Source organism: Gymnogyps californianus, chromosome 1 (assembly GCF_018139145.2).
Source record: "Gymnogyps californianus isolate 813 chromosome 1, ASM1813914v2, whole genome shotgun sequence".
In the NCBI taxonomy this organism is placed as follows: domain Eukaryota; kingdom Metazoa; phylum Chordata; class Aves; order Accipitriformes; family Cathartidae; genus Gymnogyps; species Gymnogyps californianus.
In genome coordinates this window covers 76156720-76182568 of record NC_059471.1, presented here as the reverse complement: position 1 = coordinate 76182568, position 25849 = coordinate 76156720, and positions in this window count along the sequence as shown.

The following is a 25849-nucleotide window of genomic DNA, read 5'->3' as shown; positions in this document are numbered from 1 at the left end:
ACATATGAGACACCCATCTCCTGCCATTCCCCGTCACATCATCCCTCAATGAACCAATATCCACCTACTCTCCACAGTTTCATCATCTGCTTTTAGAGCTGATTCCCCTGCACTTACCTTTCCTTTTGGTGGGGGGCATGATGACCCTCAGCAAAAACCTCTGCTGGGTCCTGGCCCCCATCAGTTTGGAGTAGGTGTCCTGCAGGAGGCTGAAACAGTATTATCCTGAAACTGCAGGACCCAGCTGCACTGGGAATATGCTTGTGTTGGCAGAAGAAGAGGTAGAGTGGCTGTGCCTGCGTGCCCTGGAGTGCATGTACTGTCTGCAACCACAGCTTTCCAAGCCTGTAAATCTGTGTTTGCCCCCAGGGTGTGCTAAACAACAGCCCAGTATGGAGGTTTTCAGAGGTATTTGCTGAGAAACTGTGGAGAAGCAAAAGGGAATTTGCTATAGAGGATCAACAAGCACACCTGCTGAATTGAGCAAACATGAGACAAGGGAAGACTTGAGATTAACCTCTAATGACAAGAAGTAAGGGTAGGGGCATATCTGCTTGCATTTATTTTTCCCTGGTGCAGCATATAGCTTGGCCGAAAAAACAGTTCAACCAATGCTGCCATCCTTAGTACTATTATTTTAAGTTAATAAAAAATTAAAATTTATGTCCTTTTTACTACCTTTCTTCTGAAAAGATCTTTCTCTTCCTTTCACATCATTAATAAAAAATTTTCAGCTCTCAAAGAATTCATTACCAGACTAATTTTTAATGAATTATTTCCATTTCTTATTCATTACCATCTTGTGGATTATGTCTGAGATTTTACCAGCTTCCCTTCAGAAAGTAGCTCAGCTCCCCTTAGGCACCTTTGAGAATATCAGAGCAGAAGTGGAAGGTAAGATTAGTTTAGAAAATCTTTAGTTTATAAAGAGGGGATAGTTGGGGAAGGAATGTTTGAATAGAGAATAGAATTATTATGCTATGAAGAAAAGAGAAATATGATGAGTATCCAGGAAAAAAACAAAAAAGGAAAATGTGGAAAAACTTGTAAAATTGTGCAAGTCTCATGCTTCTCTCCCTCCAAATTTGATGGACATTTTCAAATGCTGTGGAGGTACACCCAGTTCTGAAAGTAGCTCCCAGCACACAAACACATTTTAAATGGTATAACTGGGAAAGAGAGATCATACCCTATATGACTGAGGGCATCTGCATCTGGCCTTAAGGATTTATAGTAGTGAGACTGGGTTTAAAGTGGTGTCTTGTCTCATCAATGCTAGTATTCAGAGCTACATAAATAAGCAAACCTCAGTGCTTCAGGTGCAGGACAGTCATTTGAAGTGTTGGGAGAGCACTGTATCGCCTTAACTGTTTTCTTTGAACCCACACTTTTGTATTTTTCATTAGTAAATCTAATCCCATCTTTTTCTAGAGCACTTTATCTCTCTCTGGGTCAGACTAATAAATTTATAACTGCTTCTACCCTGCAGTCAGACTGGTAAGTTTATAATTGCTTTTATGGTGCTCCACTACAGCCATCTCCTGAGAGCATCCTGGTGTCTGCTGGTTTCATGAGCTTCTTTGACTTAGTGTCATAAAACCTATGGCTTTTCTGGCAATCAATACACAGGTTTCTCTTTTCAGAATAACGTAACCACAGAATTAAAGGTATTGTCACAGTATAATTAGTGTTATGTGACTTTTTTTTTCATCTGTGAAAAAGACAAACAGTTCTTGGCAGAAATATTCAGTGTTTTCAGGTATCGATGTCTATCTGGCAAAACAAACACTTAAGCACATTTTGATGCATCAAAATTAATCATATTAATAATGACTGTCACAAACGGTGACCTGAGTAGGGCAATGTCTGGAAAGAATTTCTCCCAAATTAAAAACCTTGCTTTGTTTATTGCTGGCATTAGAGTGGTCTTTTATATAGCTGAATTCCTATTCCAGTAGGATTACTACAAATAACATTTTCCTCTATGGAATATAAATAATATCTTTTTTTTGTCCGCCAGGGCTGAAGACTTTCTACACATAAGTCTCATCTCCTCTAATCTTAGGACTTTTCTTCTGACAGAATGATAATGTCTGGTTTTGATGTCAACCTATCTTTTATCCATTTCCACGAGCATTCAAGTTACCGTCTCCAAACACTACTGTCCTCCACCTGAGCTTGCAAAAGGCGGTAGAACCTGATAGGTCTGGTCAGAAATAGCTCATATGAGGGGATCGTGCCTTCATACCCTACACAGTAACACAAAAGTCAGACTGCCTGTTTTTTATCCATTAAGTTTATTCTCATTCATCCCTTTCAGATTTTTGTTTCTCGAGTGCTTCTTCCATTTCTGCACAGTCTTACAATGTATTCCTTACTCTTTCCACCATGAATAGGCCATCAGCCAATTTTGTCTTTCCTAGACTTAAGATAACTTCCAGATTATATTACACCTCTCAATTTATTATAACAAACCAATTATATACAACATCATGTCAAAGAATCCCTTCTGTTGTTTCAGAGTTGTAGGCAGTTCATTCCTACTCGACTTTAATTTGGTTCTACCTTTTCGTCGGTTAAAATTAATGAAGCACACACTCCTTTCTGCCCCCCATTAAAGCATTGCATTTTATTTCTTTTCTCCTTGTTTTAACATCATAAGCTTCATGTCTTGTCCTTCAGGACAACAGATCTCACAATATCTTGGGTCTTATTTGAAAACAAAATGGCATTCACGATCTTCTCCAGCACAGCAGTCCGAGAGGAACAGAAATATTCAGCCTTTGTTTCTTGCAACCCATTCAAATGAGTAATTTCATGCAATGGCATGCAACCCACTGCAAAGCAAAGTCAGGACAGACCAGCATGCTGTTTACACTAGCTAGCTCTCTACTGTTTCCGAAGGTGGTTGAACTTCTTCCAACATTCATTTAAGAGGGCCTTATATTAAAGTATTTTTTTTTTTATTTCACATTTTTCCAAGAAAATGAAAACATGAAAATTGAATTTGTCATCTCACTCTCTTGCATCGTATTTTTTCAGTAAAGTACTAGAGAAACAGGCAAACAAGGAGGAGGGCAGAAATGGGTGTGGAAAACAAAGCAGCTTCTGTAAAATCACAAATGAAAACTTTTGGCTGTATAAGCAGCCATTTTCCAGACCTGTGGAATAAAAACCTGAATATTCACAACCATTTTCCTCTATTTTTTTACCAGATCTAAGAGCTTTCTCTGGACCTTAGGCAATAAACAGGCATGCTTTGTAATCCACTATATTAGTTAATTCTCATTTGCGTATAAACAGTTTCATTTATAATAATGTGTACCCCTCAGCCTTTCTAAATGCAAATCATGCTGCAGTCAAAATGGCCTGAAATACAGGCCAGGTATTATAAAGTTACTCCATTTTCACTGGAAATGCTTATGCCTGGAAAGTCAAAGATAGATTTTGTCAAGAAAATCAGCCAATTCCTAAGTCTGTGACAAAGATATATATTTCCCTTTTTAAAAAACTTTTTCAACTAAATGGCATGTGATGTTGGTAAAAGTGATTTAGAAGAAAAACATGGTAAAGTCAAATCAAACTGGCAATTGCAGAGCGCCTGCGTGCCCTGAAAAGTGGAGAAGGGCGTCGAGTTCCCCAAGTCAGCTGCTGGCCTGGAAGGAGGATAATGCTGTCAGTGGGATGTGCTGCCTAAACCAAGCAGCTGTCCTGAGAAGTAGTGCGAATTAGCCCATGGTCAGCACTGTGCTAACTCCTCTACCCTTGGGACTGGGGCTGGCACCTGCAGAGCATTGTCCTGCTCTAGCAGGACTACTTAGCTTGCAGCTGGCTTGGAAATGCTAACACGATGCTTTTCTGAACTGAATAGGTATGTGCCAACCTACCCCTAGAGCTGTCCACCTTCTGAAATACATATATTCAGCCATCTCACTTGAAACCCAGAACCCTGATGTGATACCCCAACTCTAGTAAGTCCTAGTTCACTTGAAATTATATGTATGTTCCTGATTCTTAACATACCTTTCAGCAAATGTATCAGTTGAAAAATGGATGTTAAACCAGAAAGACGCAGGCCAAAAAGGACAGATTTTATCAACCATCTCTGTGTTCCTCCTCACAAATACGCACATCTTGGCAATATTCATACCTTTTCTTAAATTTTATGTTTTGGCTAAGAAGGAGAATTTTATAGCATTTGCGCGTGGAAATCTGAGAATATATCTAACACAGGGAGCAGCAGCTCCAGCCCACCCAAGTGCTCCTTACTCTTCTTAAGGATCCAGTCTCCCTTCCTTAACACAACCATGACAGGACCAAACAAGCAAAATAAATTTATACAAAGACATATCAACACTACTGTCTACCACCTACTGCATCTCCAGCTTCCAGAAATAACTCAGTCTCAATAAGCAATGTGAAACTCTGCAACTATGAAAATGTGAAAGCAGTTGTAATACATGGAAATGGAGGTACTCTGCCAGGTTCCTTGCAAGGTTTCACATTGGCCAGGCTGCTCTGCAAGTGTCCTTAGCCAGGAGGACATTGTCCCCTGTTACACATAGGCTGTCAATAGGTGCCAAGTTTGTGATCTCCCCCTTGGCTTATTTACAGACTGTTATAGTGAGGGACTGAGGATGCACAAGCAATTTCTCCTCTGCAGCCAGTCTCCTTCACAAGCCAGAAGGACTGTAAGGAGTTTCTGGGGTAACTGTTGAGTGCCCCTGCAGTCACCTTTTGTTTTTCTTTCAGTGAATCTGTATACCCACTCTCACACACCAATTCAGTTTTTCAGGCTCTGTGTAAAGTCTCTTCCAAAGAAGGAATGTGTCTAGGGTGTTTTTCCCATCTGCTTTTTCTACTTGCTAAGTTGTAGCAGCTCCTTATCCTGCAGGTTGGCATAATTGTGTGTGATTCTGGTCTCGTCCCTTAACACTTGCAAATCCAGCTTTTGCTTTTGTTCTGCTGTTTTCCTCAAGGAACCAAGAGTCTTATTCATTGACCTTATTCATGTGTCTGGATTGGTTCTACCTTCCAAAGGAAAAAAAAAGTCTGTAAATCAAAACAGTGTTTCTTGGGAAGAAGAGGAGTGGACAAGAGAGTGACAGCTCTCTAGGACAGTACATGCAAAAAGGTGTGATGTAATACCATGAAGAAAAAACACTCTGTGTTTTTTCTTTTCTCCCTAGTCGCCTGCACATTTTCCTTACAACTAAAGTGCTTTGTGCCCCCTCCCACTAGCATGGCATAAAATAGAGTACAGGTCTGAGAGATGGAGTTATTTAAAACCTCTGAGCCTGAAAGTTCAATTTGTTCTTGTCTGTTTTGAAAACCATATTTTTCAGGAAAAATGGAGAATGTTCCATTCTTACGATAAAGACAGGAGTCAAGAGGAATATCTGCTTCCATCCTCTGAGCTTTCCTTGTCAGATGAAGAAGCATGAGCCACAGAGTGTATGAACAAATTCAGAAAGATAAACTATTCTTCACTCTTTTATAATAGACTATCCTCTGGCTTTAGCATATGGCCAGGATATCACACAGAACAACAGTTTCTTATTATAGATTAGGAACAGCACTGAGCCAACTGCAGTTTCAAATCCATCTGCCCATACAAAAATAGTTTCTCATTGGGATCTTCCTTCTAATGCTGAATTATTTCTGCCCACAAACCCCTTCTTCCCAAATGACTTAGGAAACAATGCACTTTTAAAAAAAACGTAATTAAAAGGAACAGAGAGCTCCCCCTACCCAGTGTCCCTACAGTGGCCTGGCATTAAGCACAAGTCCCACAGTCCTCCCAGATCCTGTTGGGATAACTTTATAATGCCTATCACCATTGTGTTGATTCAGTATTCTGTGAATATCCATATGCAGTCTTTCTCCTGCAATCAGATTTGTCAGAGCAGACTGTAGTATCTATGCAGAGCCCCTCTGTAGTCTGTGCGTTCGGCATCATTGCAAAGATCTGTGGCCTTCCCTGGATCTGCATCCACTGGGCTATTTCCTAGTTTTCCATTGTTCCCTATCCAAGACTTCTGTTTTTAAGGAAAAAAAATGACTTTGAGCTAGGGTTTTTTTGGTGCTGTTTTTTTTCCCCAATCTGACTGCTTTTTGCTCCTGTGTATTTTTCCCAGCTTCCCTGTTATTCTTCCCAGCCAGCTGATTTTCCTACTCAAAATTATTTTTTCCATAGTAATAAAAAAATAAATCCACCATCTTTTCAGTCTCATTTAATCCTTATCAGCTCAAAACCAACTACATTTGCTTCCAACAGAAACAGGACTTCTTCTGCAATTTGCTCTCCATTGAAATGTTCCTTCCCCAAATTGCCTGATGACAATATCACCCTCAGTTGAAAAAGGGGATGAGGGTGTGGGATCAGGCAGTTTAACATGAGTGCTTTCTCTGCTGCATTTTGAATTCAACACTGCAGATCAGGCACGGTGCTGCAGCATGCTTCCCAAAACTCACAGGAGCCCAGCTCTCATCTCCCTTGTCTTAGCTGTGTATTGGTTTAACTCCACGCAAGTCTATGAGGTTACACCGATAAAAAATTAGGGTCACAGATTGGAGAATCATGTCTATATTAATTTTATTTTTGCAAAGCCAAATCTTTTTCTAACTCGGTTCAAAGCATCCACAATTGTTTCTAGCTATTCTCCCAAATTATTCTCTTCAATTTAGAGCCTGCTGCTTAAGTACCAGAAGTAGGATACCTTGTATACAACGCAGCCACTTCTGTGCTCCTGCAGCATTTTAGTGAAATGCCTGTGGTACACCACTCCCATAATGGAGAAAAGCCTTTTGGACAGGCAGAAATGGAGCTGTGCAAGCTAAAGTGGCTGTATGAAGTTTCTTACTCATAGGTAAGGAACTAGTGGGAAATTGAGATGGAAATCAACTACTACATTAACAGGTTAACAGCCTATGTAAATCACAGCTGATCACAGAGTCATAGAACCATAGAATCATAGAACATCTCAAGTTGGAAAGGACCCATAAGGATCATCGAGTCCAACTCCCTGCTCCTCTCAGGACTACCTAAAACTAAACCATATGACTAAAAGCGTTGTCCAGATGCTCCTTGAACTCTGACAGGCTTGGTGCTGTGACCACTTCCCTGGGGAGCCTGTTCTAGTGACCAACCACCCTCACCCATTTACTCAAGAGTATCTATTAAAAAATCCTCAGACTTACAAAAAAGAATTAGAGATGAATCAGAGGCTCAGAGTGCTTTTTGGTAATTAAATCATTGTCTAGATACACATTACAGACATCAAAGAAGGATGTGATTTATGTTTTCCATTAGCTGTTGAAATGGTTCTTGGTCACTGACAGGCAAACTTGTGAGTAAATAAAGGTAAATTGCTGCAGACTGTATCTCACTGCAATAGTGGTTTACTTAAGGTTAAATTCTGCTGCTGTGCCAGGAGCCATAAGAAAGTTCAAAGCTGATCATGCTGACATTCCTTCAGGTAGAAGGCAGCTTCTGGACACCAAAGTGGTAGTGCATGTGCCCCATGTTGCTCCTCTCAAGAAAGATGCAAGCAATACATGGCTGCAGGAAGAAACCTGGAAGATGGAGAATTTGATCTATGTTCTTCCCTGCTGAATACACTCAGGCCTTTCTGATTGCAGCCATATTCAGCAAAGTCTACAGTCTTTTTCAGCTGTGGATAGTTTCACTAATTCCAAGACAGTCAACTTTGGTACAGCCAATATAACTCCATTAGAACCTTCTGGCTTTTCTTTTTAGTTCTTTCTTTTTTTTCTTTTTTTTTTTTTTTTTAATCTAGGGCTCTTAACTAATAACAAGCTTTGAAAATGACATTTTGCTGAAAAATATTAAGTAAAAGAATTATTACATTTTCTCCATGTTGAGAACATGTCCTGAAACATTTGACAAGGCATCATGCAAAGTGCAAGACAACGAATGCTGTAGAGGTGTTTCCATCTTCTCCGGGATGGTTCTTCTCCATTCAGATTTAATGTGTTGGTCTCAGCCTTTGTTGCATTGGCCTAAGTAATTAGCAGACATTTTGCAAAGAGATGGCTCCTCTGACACTGGAAGACATTTTCTTCTGACTCCTACCCCTCTCCATAAGAACTGAAATGTAGAGGATTCATGGTGATTACTCAGATCTAAACTACACTCCAAAAAAAGGTAACAAACAAAAATGTCCCAGGCTTCCCAATTTCCCATCAAAACAGCTGAAAACATCATAATTTTAGCCTCACTTCCCAAAGAAATGAGGATAAACAATCATGTGGCCTGTGTGCTGCATGTCAGACCATCCTCTCCCCTAGTAACTACTGACTGCAGTTACCTATGTTAAAGAAAACTGATTTAGGGGAAAAGGCCACAGAGATATTTTATTCCTACAAATGTGAGAAAATAGGCAGTCCTTAGACTGGTGTGGGTGATGTTCAGTGCGTCAGTACTGAGAAATACATTACTTAATTTATTTACTGTGAGGATTTATATAACATAAAGAGTGGATTGGAGAAATTTGCCATTGAGAACCTTCCACAGTAAAACCAGCTGAAAATGTACTTAGATACGTACATGCATGGCAAATACCAGATTCAACTCAAGAACAAAGGTAGGTTCTGGGTGTGATGGACACAGCAATGAAGAGATCTGGGTCCCCGCCATGTAGGTTGTTAGCTGTATTGCCACTGGATTCAGCCGGGAGCAGCTTTCGGGAGCTTCAGTCCCATGACTTATGGAGTGCTGTAGTCTCCCAAGCTGCACTTGGTGAGTTTTAAACGAGAGGTCAGGGGAGCCGCATACTTTGGAACAGGTAAAACAAAGAGAGAATAGGCAAATGCTCTCACCTCGAAACTTATTGACATGGACCCTCCTATATATATTTCACAGAATCATGGAACAGTTGAGGTTAGAAGGGACCTCTGGAGCTCATCTGGTCCAACCCCGCTGCCTAAGCAGAGCCACCTAGAGCAGGCTGCCCAGGACCATGTCCAGGCAGGTTTTGAATATCTGCAGGGATGGGGACTCCACAGCCTCTCTGGGCAACCTGTTCCAGTGTGTGAACTAGAGGAGTTCTTAGGTTATATATAGATTTTGAAAAGCATATCCAACTTTTCTCCACAAGGATGATATAAGGAGGTTTGTGGCTTGTTTATCAATAATTCAGAGTACACAGAACCATAATCTACAAACCCAGTTTACCCTGGCTGCCAATATTACAACCATTTTGACCAGCTTTTCAGTGTTTTCTATCAAATTCACTCAATTATACACCTTTTGCCACCTATCTAGCCAACTAGTAATTTTTTAGACACTCATCTTTCTCCTTTGTGATTAAATCCCGCCATTAATGAAAGATTTGCCAGAATAAGAAGTGAACAATTACTGATATGGACAAAAGCTAACAAGAATATTTCTTAAACAGCTAGAATAAAGTACAGGGGAAATGTAAATGTCAGTCTTCTGTGAAATAAAGATAATTACATCCGGCAAGATAGGTACTCTTGCCCATTTGTTTTAATGGGAGGTCTGAAAGAGCGATACAAAGCATATGCTTTTCATCTAGGTTTTTACATTCCCTGTATGCTTTCTTTCCTTCATTTTCCTTCTTTTGGTGGACCTTCTCAGCACGAGGCAGCTCACCCTCTGCCTCACCGGCTGCCGTGTTGGGGCTGTGTGAGGGGAGCCCTTCACTCCAGCATCTTCCCAGCCTGACTCCAGCACTGTTTCGTCTTTCTCTTCCTCTTTGTGTCTCCAAGCATTCATAATACCTCTTATTCCTGGGGCTAGCTACATGTTCTGGTTGCTTGGAAACCATTTTTGAATGGCTACATAGGATTTAGAAAAACTTGTCTTCGATAATTCTCCCACCTCCTTTCTCATAGTGGAGTACTGTTTTAAGTACGGCAAGTAATTCTTTTTAACTTTCATTCTCGTTATCTTTAATGTGGTTCTTAGGTTGTTCTCTGTTCTTACAAACACCACACTTACTTACTTACTTTTTTTTTTGCTTTCCTTTTCTTTCATCTTTATCCTCCAATGTAACTTTTAGTGCCACAATTCTGTAATGTCCTTCTAAAGCAATGCAACTGAAAAAGTCATCACAGCCAGAGCCCTGGAAGCAGGCTTTGTCTGGAGGTACAATGCAAAATCACAGAGGCTCTACTCCTGAAAATGTCACAAGAGCATAAATAAGACCTGCTCCCTTCATCCATGCTAACTTGATGCTGCTGTTGAATGAGGAGGAACTGCAGGCCCTCGTCAGCTTTCCTGCGGCTGGGAAACAAGAAGCATGATGAGGTGTTACCTGATTGACACCTGTCTGTAGAAAGATCAAAGGCTAAAATAGGTAGCAGACCAACTGCGAGATCCAAAATGAGGGCAGAAAAAGGCTTTTTGTCCTCCCAACAGCCTAACTGGCCAAAGTATAACTCACCAATAACTTCCTAGCTACACTTTGCTTTTTATGAACACTGTATGTTTTCTGTGTATTGATTATCAATATTCTAATATGGAATAACCATATGTCCAGCATGGGATCTTGTAATATACCTTGTTAAATCCACGGACAGAGTTAATATTTTCAAAAGGACAACAAGCTTATTTCACTCTTTGGGACTCTTGAATCTGTACCTGCATTTCCTATAATTCTCTGGGTCAAATATAAAATTCGTAATATTCTTTTACTCTCCTAGTAGGTTTCTGAGTCTGAGGGATATTCTAGTTGATTGTCTAAAAAAATTTTTGAAAAAGAATGAAATAATTCACTGCAGGTGACTGGCCATTTCCATTGAACTAACATGTCTTAGGTAACTTGGATCACAAATAAACTGGTTGATAGCTGAGCAGATAGATAACTGCCCATTTAAAATGGCTGTGGAAATGTTTCTGGTTAAGACCAAGATTAGTGATTATCCCTGTCTCTGTTGAAGTAGTCCCATATTCATTTGTCACTTGTGCTCCTTCCTTATCGTCTTAGCCTGGAGTCTGACCTTTCCCTGCCTCCTGGCACAGGTCATTCCCTGACACTCCATAGTTACAAGTGCTGAAGCGTCTGGAGACCAACAACAGACCTGCATGAAGGTGCATGAAAACATCTAGTTGTACTGTGTGTTAGTGCAGTCAGGGTTAGAACTCCCTCTCTTTAATGAACACCAAATTAGAGCAATACAGTTAATTATTTTTCCTACAGGTATTTTACAGTACTCCAGAAACAAAACTGTTGTGTCAGCTGAAGCTTCAAGATGCTGGGAAGTCAGCTTTAGATTACTTAAAAAATTTAGTTTGAAAAATTAAGCTGTGTTAGTGCTAAAACCAGAAGTGTGTTTGAAGCCGCTCAGTATGACTACAGAGACCATATCCCTACCTGGAGGCAGCTATGGCTTCAAGTGAAGACACAGCACAATGAACAGTCACAAAGGGTCTCCCAGACATCACTTATGCCACCACGTTTTCCATCCTGCAAGCTCTACTTCCATAACCCACAAGAAAATCAGAGAGGATATGACTCTTCTGTCCTTTCCTTGGGAAGTCATATATGTCTTGCACTGCAGTGGAAGAGCAGGGAACAGAGTAGCCCTTGATACAGAAGGAATGTCCTTCACCCTGCCATCTGAACATTTAAATCTCAGAAGCTCTGAAGAGTCCTTATTTCGACCATTCTTCAAGTGATTTTATTGTTGCATCATAACCCTATCTTGAAAGTGATGTTTTTAACATTGATATATAATAAAGACAAAGTTTGCTAAGCGGCATAAATTCAACCTTTTAAATTTGTACGTAGGCACCAGCCTAGGAGTGGTGAGCTCTTCAGTAGATCTGAGAAGATTCAATGGTCACTGTGTTATTTTTGCCTTGTCTTGTGATCCTCTTACTTCTCTTACTTTGTCCGCTAACGTTTTGAAAAGCAGCTGAACGCTTACATCTCAGTGTCCCATACGCTGGGGAAGGAGGGAGAGTGAGGGAGAACCATTTATTTCGCTGCCTTTATTCCCATGAGAACGACTAATCACGTGGGAGTAGAACAACAAGTTCTGCTAGGCACACAGAATCTGCTTATGAGACGTCTCTGCATACTCTCGAGGTTTCATTAGCTTTAAGTGCATTTTTTCCACTCCTCCAGATCATTGTTATTTCAAAACCAAATTTATTCAAACTAGGGAAAGACACATCTCCTCAAGTATGCCAACTTCAAGCTCAAGCACAAAATGTACCGCATGTATTTTTTTAAACAGTTCAATGATTAAAATATGCATCAGTTACAAGAATGGGTTTATGGTAAACTCTTTCTTTCCATGCTGTAGGGAATGCTAATAATTAGTGTGATTTCTGTCATCCTTCTAAGACACTGCCAAACCTGAAATTATTATGGAGAAATAATTTTTCTATACTGGCTGTCTTGCAAAAATAACCAGTTCTGTGTTTGTTATCCGATCATCTAGGGAGAGAGTAACACAATAGCTACACCCAATGGCAACTTCAGTAACTGCTATTTTTCTAAAGAAAACTGCTAGGATTTTCTTACCAGGGACTTAACAATCAAGGTCAAACAAATACTTAGGCCAATTTTAACAGTTGTTTTTTCATGAAAGTAAATTCATTTTTAAATGGTTTCACATTGAGTAATCTTTCATAATTCAAATTTTCCTCGCAATTTATCTTCTAATGCACAGCAGTGTTGTTCTTTTGACTGGTTTATTATCTTCTCCAAGTAATGCACTTGGACTAGCGTAAAGCATTGAGCCACATACTCTTCTCCTTACTGACTTCTCAGGTTTGATATTTTTACTTCATTGTGGCAACAAAAGTAGCTTTCAGATTATGAACCACAGGAGGTGCTGCCATGTTACATTCTGGGTTTGCAAAGAAAACTGAAAGTGATGCTCTAATACAGATAAGAGCCGTCTCCAGTTCTGTAGAATGTCAAGTTAGCCTCTGAGGCTATAGATGCTGATAAACAAGTAAAGAAGGGGGGAAAAATCTTTTTTACCCAGTTTTTTGCTTCTGAATTTTAGTAGGACAGTGATTTTCCTCATTGAGAAGTTAGAAAATTTTGATGGAAGTTTAAATTTTCCATTTTGCTTTAAGGAGAAAGAAAAAACATCTTACATACTTGCTCCATAGATACAGGATTATACCTTGAATAGAAGTACATTTGGGAGCTTTGCTACTAATTGAACCAGGCTAAGAAAAAACAAAAAAAGGGAAGAAAAAGAAAATCATATTCTGAAGTTTTAGAGTCTACGGTGCCTGGGAAATAATTTTGACATCACAAAATGAATGTCAAAGCAAGAACTGAGAAATAGAAAGAAATAAAGCAATGGACTTGCAACCAATGCTTCTGGTGAAAAGTGGAGGCCTTCGTTCTATGGCTTTTTTTGTTTTATGTTTGCCTTGGCTGATTTAAGTTTGATGGATTAATTTTTGCCTCAGAAAAAGTGTCAAAACCTCAATTTTCAGTTAAGTTTCATTACTGGGAATTTAGGGGAAGTTCCTATAAATATTAATAATTGAAGGGTAAGAATTTACAGATTTTCTTTTCTTTATGGTACCTGCACTTGGAATTTTATAGTGTATAGATGTATTTTCCAGTCACATTCCCCACTGGTGTAAAGGAAAAGTGATTCATGAGCTGCAGCATGCTTTCAGAGTTACAATGTACCATGAACCTCAGCGGGTAACTGCTTCCAGTCACCTGCTGCCCTGAGCAGTTCTGTTGCATGACATGTTGCTTATACATTCACAAAAAACAACCGTGATGTTCCTTCTAGACACATAAGAAGAGTTGATCCTCCGGAGGAGGAGCAAAGACTCCAAGGTTTTAAAAAATACAAAGGTAGAGAAGGTACAAGGGTATCTTTGGTATGGGATCAGTGATGAGAGAGGAGGGAAGAACTCTGTCCGTAAGAGCCATCTGTATCCATTGGAGCAAACTTCCATCCCTAGCACGAGGTCCAAATTTGGGTACTGCCTTCACTGTACAGCCATCACCCAAAACGCACAAATCGCTGTCCTACCACTTTTCAACACTAGCAGGAGGGGAAAAAACCTACAAAAGCCAATTTGCTTCTCCCATTCCGCTGCTCCAGGAAGAACCCAGTCAGATGCAAGGAAACCAAAATGACACAGAATGAACGGGCACAAGTCATCACTCAAATACACCAACATGTTTCGTCAGCTTCACCTGGATAGGCTTAGAGCGGCAGCAAAGCCTCTGCTAAAATCGTGTGGGTTTTTTTTCTCTGAGTGTCTAGCCTTCATCATTGCCTGTGGAAATGGGACACCCTCACTGATACAAGGCATTCACTCAAGTCTGTCGCACAGAGGATCTTTCCACACTCAGCCTACTATTTTTGTTCAAAGGCTGGCACTGCTCTTCAGTGTCACAGCTGGAAGTTCAACACAGCTGAAAATTCACCAGGTGGAAAACTAAAGTCCAAAGTTAATCACTTAATAGCAAAAATGCTTTTAGTGAGAACCTTGTAGATTGTATTATCCAACCATGTGTAAGAGCCTCCCAGATCACATTTCTCAACCAAAGTTCTGCTAAAACTAGTTATGCTGATTGCAATTTGCTTAAAGGATGGTTAAAGGTTGCTGGGAGGATTCCAGTGTATCTATTGCTGGAATACATGTATTAAAACATCCAATGACAGGCAAAAATGCAGCTGAAAGACCCCAAATATAAAACGGTGTCATCAGAAATCCCCGCTGGAGCATGGAAACCATAGAACAAACAGGGTTTTAATTTGCCTGCATACAGCAAAGCACTTGTTACACAGAAAGATCCCTGCAAAGGCAGGTTTTTCCTTGAGATTTATCACCAGGGTTAGCAGAAACCTTGCTAAGGGTGTCTGCTCCTCACACAGCAATGTCCTCATAGGCAAAAGAAGCAACTTGGTTCTGCCGAGCACGTGTGTGTTCCTCATGTGGGGAACAGGTCTTCTTCACAGTGTTTGTCATTTATCAAGAAAAATGGGAAGAGGCTTTGATGAGACTGATGACACCTCTATGCTTCTGTCTTAAATTCAGAGCAGTCAGGGATTACCCTGTCACTGACCTGGCAAGCACAACTTGGCTTCAGGCTCTTTCAGATCCTCAATACTGGAACTCATGGGGGAAAAAAAACAAGGAAAAAAAAATTAAATGCATCTTTTTGAAGGGGGAGGTGGCAGAATTTTCATTTCAGCTCATCCATCCAATCTGATACTTATCTTCCCAATAAAGATGCGGATGCCTAAACAGCAAAATGACTTCAACATCCAAAGGAACAGAAAGGACTCTGAGCTCAGCCTGTATAGGTTTTCCAGCAAAGACATGGTAGTGCTAAGTCCACGTCATTGGCCTTTTCCTACTGTAATGAATTAACTCACAGAACTACTGCATTTAGGGAATTAGGTCTGACAAGTCAAAATGTCCCATTCTTGCACCTACTGAAGACATGGGCAGAATTGCCACTGACTAACTGAGACAGGAATTCTCTGACTCATCAAGTTTAAATATCAGTTTATATATGCAGCTGCAGCATATTGACTGTGACTAGCCTATCTGCTGACTCAGGGAAAGAAGCAGTAACGTGAGCAAATGGCAGTCCACGGGCATGCCCTGGTTTTAGCTCTTTTTCTGCCTTTACTTCCTTGCCCACCTCTAGGTCTATCCCAGAAATCAAAGGCACCTTGTTTCATTTTTTTGCAAGCCTTCCTATTTACAGTGTAAAGGTCTTCATGACTTAGACTGTGCCCTTTTCACTGACACCTGCCCAACATATTTGAGGAGTTACTGGTGCAGTACTAAGCCAGGCCATTGTGCCTAGGTAGGGAATCACAGGATTTGGGGCACACCGCATGTGCCCTACCCCCATCAGCTAGCCACATCCTGAGACCAAACACTTTCTCTTGAGTCACAGCAATCCACGGGCAAGCACGGTGCTTTACAAGCACATGAAGTGACAGCTCCTTACCCTGAATATCTGACAATTTACAGTGGACTTTACACAGCAAGGATCACAACAGACAGTGGCAGAGTTGGAAAGGGTGTAAGAGGACAGAAATTACAAGCGTGGAAGATACTGAGATGGGCTTGATGTTGTGTGTCCACTGTGGGAAGGAAGTGTTTGGGAAAGCTTACAGGTACACATGTACGAGATTTTTTTTCCCAGCATTAACATGGGCTGATTTTGCAGTGCTCCTCATTCAAGGGTAAATTAACATTTCCTTGGTAAAAACTGTAGAGGATTCACATTTAGCCACTTAATTCATTCACTTAAAAGGGTAATTAATTCATAGATACCACCACTTCCTTCAGGCTATTTTTTAGCATGAAACTAATATTGTCGGTGCAGTCAAATAAGCAAAATCATTCCTCTGAACTGTTTTATTTTTAAGGTGGTGGTGGGGAAATCGACAAAGACCTGAGTCAGCCACACACATCCCTGCTGGCTGTTTGGTCAGCCTCATTTTATTATTTGCATTCGTGCCTGGCTGCTGCAGGATGTAACACCTCGCTTTGTCTGGAAAGCGAGCAAGCATTCAGAACACATTACTCACAGGCTGCAGCTCCTGGCAAAGTCACCTTCATGCCACGTAACTCACAGGTAGGGAACACTGCACAGCGACTGCAGCTTACGAGGGAACTCTCCAAAACCACTTGCCCCAACTCCTGCAATATCCTCTCGATATCTACAGGGCGAGATCCTACTCGGGCATAAGTGGCTCATGAACTGTGCCCTGTTGCTTTTAAGGATGAGAAGGGCCATTACGGCCTTGTGATTTGATTTTGCACCTATCACAGAATGTGACAAAAGGCCAACTTTTCCCTGCTGAGGCTACGTTCTCCATATGCTCCTCCTACAATCAAGGGAGCGGGAGGTTCCTGTAGATGGCTGTAAGTGCAGACTCCTTCTGTACTTGATTCATTCAGTCTCCTCTGATTATAACGAGAGCCCAGTGAGATTAGTCCCACAAAGCTAATAGCCTTTGCAAAGACTTCTTACACATGCTTTCATGCCTATTACTGAGCTCAACAACTCACTGAACTGAACATTCATTTCAGAAAGGCATCTATTCTTGAATTAAAGGCACTACAGATAAGATCATCTGATGTCTCTGTCTCAGCCAGCCACCCTCACTTTGCTTTCTAGTCCCTGTAGGAAAATAGGACATACAAAATATTTTGGAAAAATGGTACCCTGAAGTGCCTGGAACTGCAGGGACCACTTTCAGAGGTTCAGATGAGATGACTCCACCTCAAACAATGCTGAATATACCACTGCTTCTCTGCTTTCATTATCCCTTAAATTTTATTTACTTTTCTACCTGGTAGGAGCTTTTTCCTGATAGCCAGAGAATCACAAGCAAGTAAAAGCTCATCTTTCATTAAAACAGAGAGACAGAGAGGCTTCTAGCCTGTGTATCTGTGCAGAGATGCTCATAAACATGAAAAACATGTCCTAGAGTCTCATTAATGTAAAAGCAAGTTAAAAATGCCAATACACTTTTAAAATAAATCTCATGATTTGCAGGCCTTCCTAATCTTTGAGCACTTAAGGTTGACAACACTGTAAATAACCGCTTCTGGCCCAAAATGAAAGGCATATTTTATAATTTTAATGCATAATGACACAAAAGATAAATAAAGATGATCTGAAACCTCTGTCAAAAAGTTCATAAACAAGATAAGCCATTCAGGATAAAGGTGTCACATTTGAAATGTCTGCTTACACCATAAAACAATCTTTCAGATCAAGCCTGCAAGGCAGATTAGGAAAGAGTAGTAAGACATTTCCACCATCTGCCCTCGTGGAAGGAAAGGAGAAATATAAGACTTCGTTAACATATCCAGAAGCAACTCCAACCTTGCAGTCTGCACATCAGCTGGAAGACAAGAATTTAAGTTTGGGCTCAGCCTTCAACAAAGTCATCAAGCCATTATCTAGACCAAAAACCTCTTCCAGGCAAGTTCTCTTTGCAGCCGATCGTTCCTGTTGACAGCCCATTTCCAGCCCCACTCCACTTGGAGCTCTAGGCTTTCTTTCTCTCAACCTAAACACTAACCCTAACCCAAACCCTAAATGAACCGTGTAGACTGGCCTCTTTCAAACCCACACTTCCACTCCCTATCATCTCATTTTCACTCTGCCATCTCTGTGCAGACAGGATGTATTACTTCCATGAAGGAGCTGGGAAAGCAAACTGCAGCATGTCCAGGCTCACCTCCATATTTCCATTGCCCCATGATAGTCACTTGTCATAGGTCTGACATTGGCCTCCTCTCTGGTACTTATACTGCCATCTTCAGTAGATCGTGTGTGTCTCCTTCAGTAGTCCTCTTGTGTGAGCTCACCCTCCACGGTTCAAGCTCCAGGTGTGTAGGACCAGTTCTGGAAGGTCCCTGTTGTGCATCCAGGTGCTCAGATAATTAGGTGCCTCAGTCAAGGCTTTAAGACAATGGGACTAGCTTAAAAGTGCATTTGCATAAAAATAAATATCTCATCCTGAGAAGGTATTTACAGAAGAAGCGTTTCCAAACCCATACTTTGAAAGTCATTAATTAGATTCACCAAAACTATTGCTTTAGAAGAATAAAAGGGTTTTTTTCTCTTTTATTTAGCATTGGTTTGCTATTCATTAGCATGCACCTAGACTGTGTTTTCAGGACTTTTCCCTTGAATATGGGGATTAAAAGGTATTTTGAAATTAAGAAAGGTATTCTTAGACACTCACATCACTCCAGGAGCTTGAACTTTAACATGGACATCATACACTCAGAATAAAAACGTGACTTCCCATAAGTGCATTCATCTACCACCCATGATGGTGGATCAGTAATGAAAGAAAGTAAAGAAGGCATTTCCTTCTCAGACACAAAGCACTGATCTTTCAGCAGCTTACTTTAGTTGGCAATACCAAATCATGACCTTGAATCCCAGTGGAATTTTCTTTTAAATTGGTGTACTGAGTCTGTCTGGGGTGGGGTTAATTTTCTTCATAGCAGCCTGTATGGTGCTGTATTTTGGTTTTGTGACTAAAACAGTGTTGATAACACGCCAGTGTTTTAGCTATTTCTGAGCAGTGTTTGCACAGCCTCAAGGCCTTCTGTATTTCCCACTTTGCTGCCCCAGCGAGTAGGCTGGACAGCTGACCCAGATTGACCAAAGGGATATTGCATGACACATAATGTCATGCTCAGTAATAAAAACTGAGAGGTGGGTGGTTTGGGGAAGCTAGTCATTGCTTGGAGACTGGCTGGGAATTGATCTGCTTGTGGGAGGCGGTGAGTGACTGCCTTTACATCACATATTTGTTTTTTTCTTCGTCTTTCCTTAGCTTATTAAACTGCCTTTATCTCAACTCATGAGTTTTCTCACTTTTGCTCTTTGTATTCCCTCCTCCATCCCGCTGTGGGGGCAAGTGAGCAAGCAGCTGGGTGGTGCTTAGCTGCTGGCCAAGGTCAAACCACCACAACTGGGGTCAATTTGAGTCAGGGAAAAACATAGTTCTTTCACAGTCTCCACCTCCAATGATGGTTTTTGCTTTCAAAAGACCACAGAAATTGTCTAAAAGTTAAAAAGTTCTGGTTTGTGTCCGTTCACATGCTGCTGTTGAATGCAGGAACGTGACCTCAACTACTGTGGGAGATGAAGTCTAACACATAAAGCGTGGATGTGTGCAGAACATGAATCGAAAGACATGAGCAAATGGTGTGCACTGGCTGCTCATCACACGTAAATGCAGGTACAGAAAGTTGAAGAAATAAAAGATTCTAGTTGTATCACATGGGCCACTGTCTACACTAAATGAGTTGGTGCTACAGTAGGGGAACTCTGGTATGACTGGATCCACAGAAAAACTGGCTGAGTATCACAGCTAGACCATGACAATGACACGTACTAGTGGAGTCCCCCTAATGACTAGTGCGCCGGCATGGTCTTGGTGGGGGTCAGTCCTACTCTTGGCTTCACCCTGAACTTTGTGATGAATCCAAGCAGATCACATTACCTGCCTTTGCTGCTTACAGCCACAAACCATGGGCAGGGGTCATAGCCTCCATTGCTCACTGCTTTGATGCCTTTGCTGAAGTGCCCTGGGCATCAGTAACCCATCTAGGAACAACTGCCATGCATTTATGGCAGATGATGGGGCCCTGGCTGGAAGTGTTGCTGGCTGAGCGGACCCTGAGAAACTGCCAGAGTGGTGGCTGCGGTCACAGGGCGGCTGGTGAGGGAGGCCAGACCCCATGGAGGGGACGGGGCAGCAGGGCCTGGTGAGGCAGCCCCTCAGGGAGGCTGCCAGAGGTCTGGGGATCTCGGGAATGGCGTTGGAGGTGCCAGCCCCTTCAGGGAGGTGGCAATGCAAGTCCTGCAAGGGGGAAACCGAGGCAAGGGCCACAAGGGCCACAAGAGCCGCAGGTGAGTGGTTCATGCTGATGGCTGCCACGAGGCACCGTCAGAGCCTCCACAGGTCACCGCAGCCAGGGCCAGGCAGTGACCCAGACCAGGACAGGCGGTGACCCACACTGGGGCCAGCACCCATGGCCAGGGAGAGCGGTGAGTCGTCGGGGTCTCTCCGTGGCCAGCGTGGGGCACTGGGGAAACAGGCTGAGCACCCTGGGGTCCCCGTGCCGGGGCCTGTTCCCTGCCTGGCAGCACTGGCAGAGAGGCACCAACCCCGTGATGTAACCTGGCTCTGCATTTGCACGGATGCTTTTATGCTCTGAATAAGAAGAAGAAATGAAATGTAAGGCCCACGTACCGCAATGTCAGTTTTCCTGTGGCGCCGTTAAAGGGCTTTTACAGCCGAGCTCTGCTGGACTGGCACAACCTTTTGTGAAGAAGGGCCCTGCGCTCTGCTTTGTGTTAAAGATGGTAAGGAAGGATGGGTTCACGTCGTGGCCCTCACTGCACATGAAAGTGAAGGGTTTGATCCTTCTTCCATGCCTGGCTCCGGGCTGAGAGCTGCGTGACAGAAACGGGTTTGCATTTATTGAGAGCTGAATGCAGAGACTCTCTAACCACTTTTATCTCGACCTCCAATATCTAAACTGTGTAATTTACATGGCACTTCAGCTGTGACCGCAAATGACCGCATAGAGTGTGCTGTTTTTTCCTTAACCGTTGCCGATGCCATCTCAGCAGACAAGCGTGGCAACAGCAACATCTAGTGGCAAGTGAGATGGTGGCTACACCAGAGCAGAAACCAACTCCAATTAATAGGATATAAACCAGACACAAACGTACAAGAATAGAAAGTAGCAATAGAACATTTTTTTCTGTAATAATTTGTATTTAAAAGTTTTCTCATGTTTACACGCATATATAATATATAGCATATATATATCTCAAATATAAACTAATCTTAACTCTTCCTTTGCTTCACGTGACTAACACTGTGTCATTACTTCAAACACCAATTCATTTGATGACAATATGTTTGTACCCTATTTAGGACTCTTTTAGATTTTAGACATGCAGAAGCATAACAGCAGAATTTCAAGGGAAATTATATATGTAGTTGTGGTTTTGTTAGATACTCAGGTGGTGAACACTATGATGCTTTAAGCATGAGAGAAACATTAGATGTATAATAAGACATTCAAGATTCCTGCAAGGACAAGAGTGTACCTTGTCTTCTCTACGCAAGATTCAAAACAATTCAATATTTTTTTTCTCTTTTTCCCTTCTGGCACTAGTCATGTGTTTAGTATGTCAGACACCCATTATTCAAGATAAATGATTTTGTAGTTAAAACATGCATCTAACTTACGTCTCCTCTTTACCATGGTACTGGGTCTGGCTGGGATGGAGTTAACTTTCTTCACAGCAGCCCATACAGTGCTGTGTTTTAGATTTGTGACCAAAACAGTATTGATAACACAGGGATGTTCTAGCTATTGCCAAGCAGTGCTTGCACAGCATCAGGGCCTGCTCTGTTTCTCACTCTGCCCCCGCACCGAGTAGGCTGGGGGTGAGCAAGAGCCTGGGAGAGGATACAGCAGGTACAGCTGACCCAAACTGACCAGAGGGTTATCCCATACCATGAAACTTCATGCTTAGTAGTAAAAACTGGGGGTAGTCTTTCAAAGGCAGCTGCTGCTCAGAGAATTGCTGGACATCAGTCTGCTGGTGGGAGGTGGTGAGTGATTGCCTTTGCACCACTTGTTTTGGTTTTCTTCCTGCCTCTTTCTTTCGCTTATTAAACTGTCTTTATCATGATCCACAAGCTCTTTCTTGCCTTTGCTCATTCAATTCTCTCTCCCACCCCACTGCGGGCAGAGAGTGAGCGTGCAGTGGGTGGTTGCTTGATTGCTGGCCAGGGTCAACCTACCACAACCAAGCACACTTTACTTCACACCTTGTTTTAAATATGCACATTACATTGTGTCCAGAACTACCAAGTGTAATATTTCTCAGCTAGATCCTGGAAAAGCAAAAAGGAAGGACTTTCCTTCACAAACAGGAAAATGTATCAATTTAAAACTCATGAGGCAATATCTGTTATAGATAGGTATAGATGAATATATACAGTTAGACAGAGACAGCCATTCTAATACCTGTCTCTATATAGTCACACAAAATTAACAGACTGCTGTTATCATACTACCTTCCGGAGGACTCGGATCTCTCCTTGACCATCCCAAAATGTGCATTGTAGAAATGTTGCAAGACCCAGCTTCTGTTCTCTATACCTTATTTGCAGCTGCATATAGGCATAACATTCTAAATACAGCATCAGATAATGCCCTATTCAACCAGACTTAAGTGATGGCTGAAATAAGAGCATCTACATGCTGTGCATTGAGTCCTATTCCATCCAAAGACCCTGAGCTGAAAGGTGGCCAACACTTCTGAGAGATGGCTTGGGGAATAGTCTATATAGCCTATATCTGGATAGTGCCATTCAACTGTCTTTGCACTTTGCAGTGGTTCAGAAGAGACGGGTCTATTTGTCTCCCGGAGCCCTAATCCTTCCAGCTTTCCCCGTGCAGTCACAAGCGTTCACAGCTGTACTAAAAAGTTAGAGCTAGGCACTGGCAGAGGATAACTTTCTTCGAACGAAGCTCCAGGTTGAACTGAGACAATACACCAAAACACCCAACTCTCTAGCTAAAGGAAAGCCTGATGAATGTGAACATTGCCGTGTCACGCACTCAGAAGTGTGGCCTGTCAAAATTAAGGTAGTGGCTTCTTCCGGGCCTTGGAGACCAGGCCTTGACAAGGAAAAAATCCCTATTTCTTATACGAGTTGTACACTTCTTATGCTCTGCTAAGAAACTACACCAGTTGCTGCAGCCTCAACTAGCATTCAAGCCACATGCACAGATACTCACTTCCCACCACCTCCTCCAAATGCTTCCTGCGCCAGGCATCTGGGCTATTGCGAGCTGTACTTCACCAACTGATTTAAAGAAATAGCAGATGGCAAATGGCAGAGAGGTCCCTGATGGATAATTAGATCCTCCACTACTTCCCTCTGCCTCACAGCTGCTATTCCCGGGGTCTCAAAAGTGTTACCAGTGCAGAGCATCACTGCCCTCCCAACGGTCATCAGGCTAGGCTGTGAAGTTCTCTTTTTCACAAGTTAATCTGTATTCTAAAGGAAATACAGCATCATTTTTTGTACCATCTTCCCCTGGACCTTCCTGGTGTCTTGGCTTCTCCATGGACACTGCCTTGCCCTTGAATTGATCACTTACCACCAAAGCTGCCATCCCCCAAAATTATCACAAGACCCAATCTGGACTTGTCTTCCTCCAAGTCCATTTTCTCGTCCATGAGACTCTTTCCATGAAGAACATTTTCCGCAGATGAGATGATCCACAGCAAAAGGCCACCTTACCCCTCTGTCCAATTCCTGGCTAGAGAAAAACTGTCTTCAGGAGCAAGTTTCCCCCGAAATCTGGTATTTGTAGGCTATTCACATCCAGAAATCCAGTGCTTAAATCCTAAGGAGGATATGGAAGGAGCATGTTTATTCCTCTAATAACAAATCCTACCGCTGACCCTGTAAGTGTCCAGGCCTTTTGTGAATGCCGCTCTATATCCTGCACCAATGTGTGTCACAGACTATAGCAAAGGAAGGAGAAATATTTCATTTGCTAGGTTTTTTTTTCATTTCCCACATCAACTATCATTGGCTGCCCCTTCATTCCTACCCTTTAGGACAGAATTACAGGTTCAAAAGTGACCAGTCACGAGGAGTTAGAATTTACTCTGTCCCCAGGAAACATGAGAAAAACAGAGCTTACTACAGTGAACAGTTTTATTTTGCAGGAAGCAGAGTAAAAATTAAAATCTGTCTTTGTCAGGTACCGTGTTAAACTTGGAAAGAATGGGGAAAAAAACCTGAAGCAGAAACTATGAACAGATCAGTAATTATAAGCTCTCCTTAGCACATTTCTTTCATGGGTAATTTCTTCTGGAGCAGGTATTAATTTATTTTTCCTGTACTCAGACATACAATCTGTATGTGCTCAACAGTCAGTGATTCTCCTGACAATGCATCAGCTTTTATAAAACAGTTGGCTGCCTTAACTAAAAGCTAACTTGATGGCTTATCTCATTTCCTCACTTATGTACGCAAGAGGGCAGAAGAAAGAAGAGAGAATTATTTCCTTCCTGAAACAGCATCGTAGAGTTTTCCAGTCCTCTTGACCTGAATCTCTCCAAAGCCAGCTGCCTCGAGGAGCTTGCTGTACTCTGCTGCTGTTCACTCTCTTCCTTCTGTCTGGACCAACATATTCATCGAATACAGTTGGGTTTCTAAAGGCCCACTTTTATCTTCATTCAGAAGTGATTCAACCAGCAGCACTCCACCGCCTGGTTGAATAAAGAGAAATAAAACAGACACTGAGCTCTGAGAAGACGAGATATTTTTCACCTGAGTTATTAGATCCTAACCTTTAATTTCAGGAAGAAGCAGCCTCTACGTTAAGTCATATTTCAGCATAACGGAAGACAATGAAAGAGCATAAGCATTGGAGCATGCCTCTGCTTGGCTACCTAGGTACTGATGTACCAGGGCTGAAGGGGATGCTATGGCTGGGATGGACATTCCCGTTTCCCCCAGCTGAAATTCACAGGAGCTTACTGATTTTGCTGGAAGCCCAGCTCTGTAGGCAGTGTTTTCAAAGCTTGAGGGTTCAATGTGACGCTTAATGGGATTTTTACTATGACGCATACACCTGTCTAACAGCACAGTGTTATGGCACATATCCGATGTTTCTTTCTGAGAGTAGTTATTTTAAAACAAAATACCACAAAACATTTAAGTGTTAATCCTTCCAAGAAAAATGCCTTTTAAAAAGCTCACGTAATTGTCTCATACAGAAGGTACAAACATTGGTAGAGTTATTAGATGATAACCACTCTGTTAGATTTTATTATCTTGAAAAACATAAGCTCAAAAAGACGGCAGCTGAACCTGCAACACGAAGCCACTGCAGGGTCTATTCCCTTGGAGAACGCTGAACCTCAGCCGATGTGCGCGGGGAGCCCTTGCAGCCAGACACGCAGACGCAAAGTTCAGGAGAGCAAAGAGACAAAGGCTAATGAGAGGTAAGTGAACTTTGTCACCTCCAGCCTAATGGTGACACTCTTAGTGGCCCCCGGGAACAAAACACTGGGAATCATGACTTTGGCATTTATGGTGTGCAAGGCGTCACTGCAGACTAGCCTTCCATGGCTTCCGCTTTCCACAGTTAGAAAGATGGGAAATGAAAACCAGAGCCACTAAACCAGGCGCTGGGGAAGCAGTGATGGAGCCTGCAAGGGAGCCTGACGGCTCCCATGAATCCTGGCAGCGCTCAGCAGGGCTGGGACAGCGGTGTAAGAGGCTGCAGACAGTCTCTCAACATAATGAC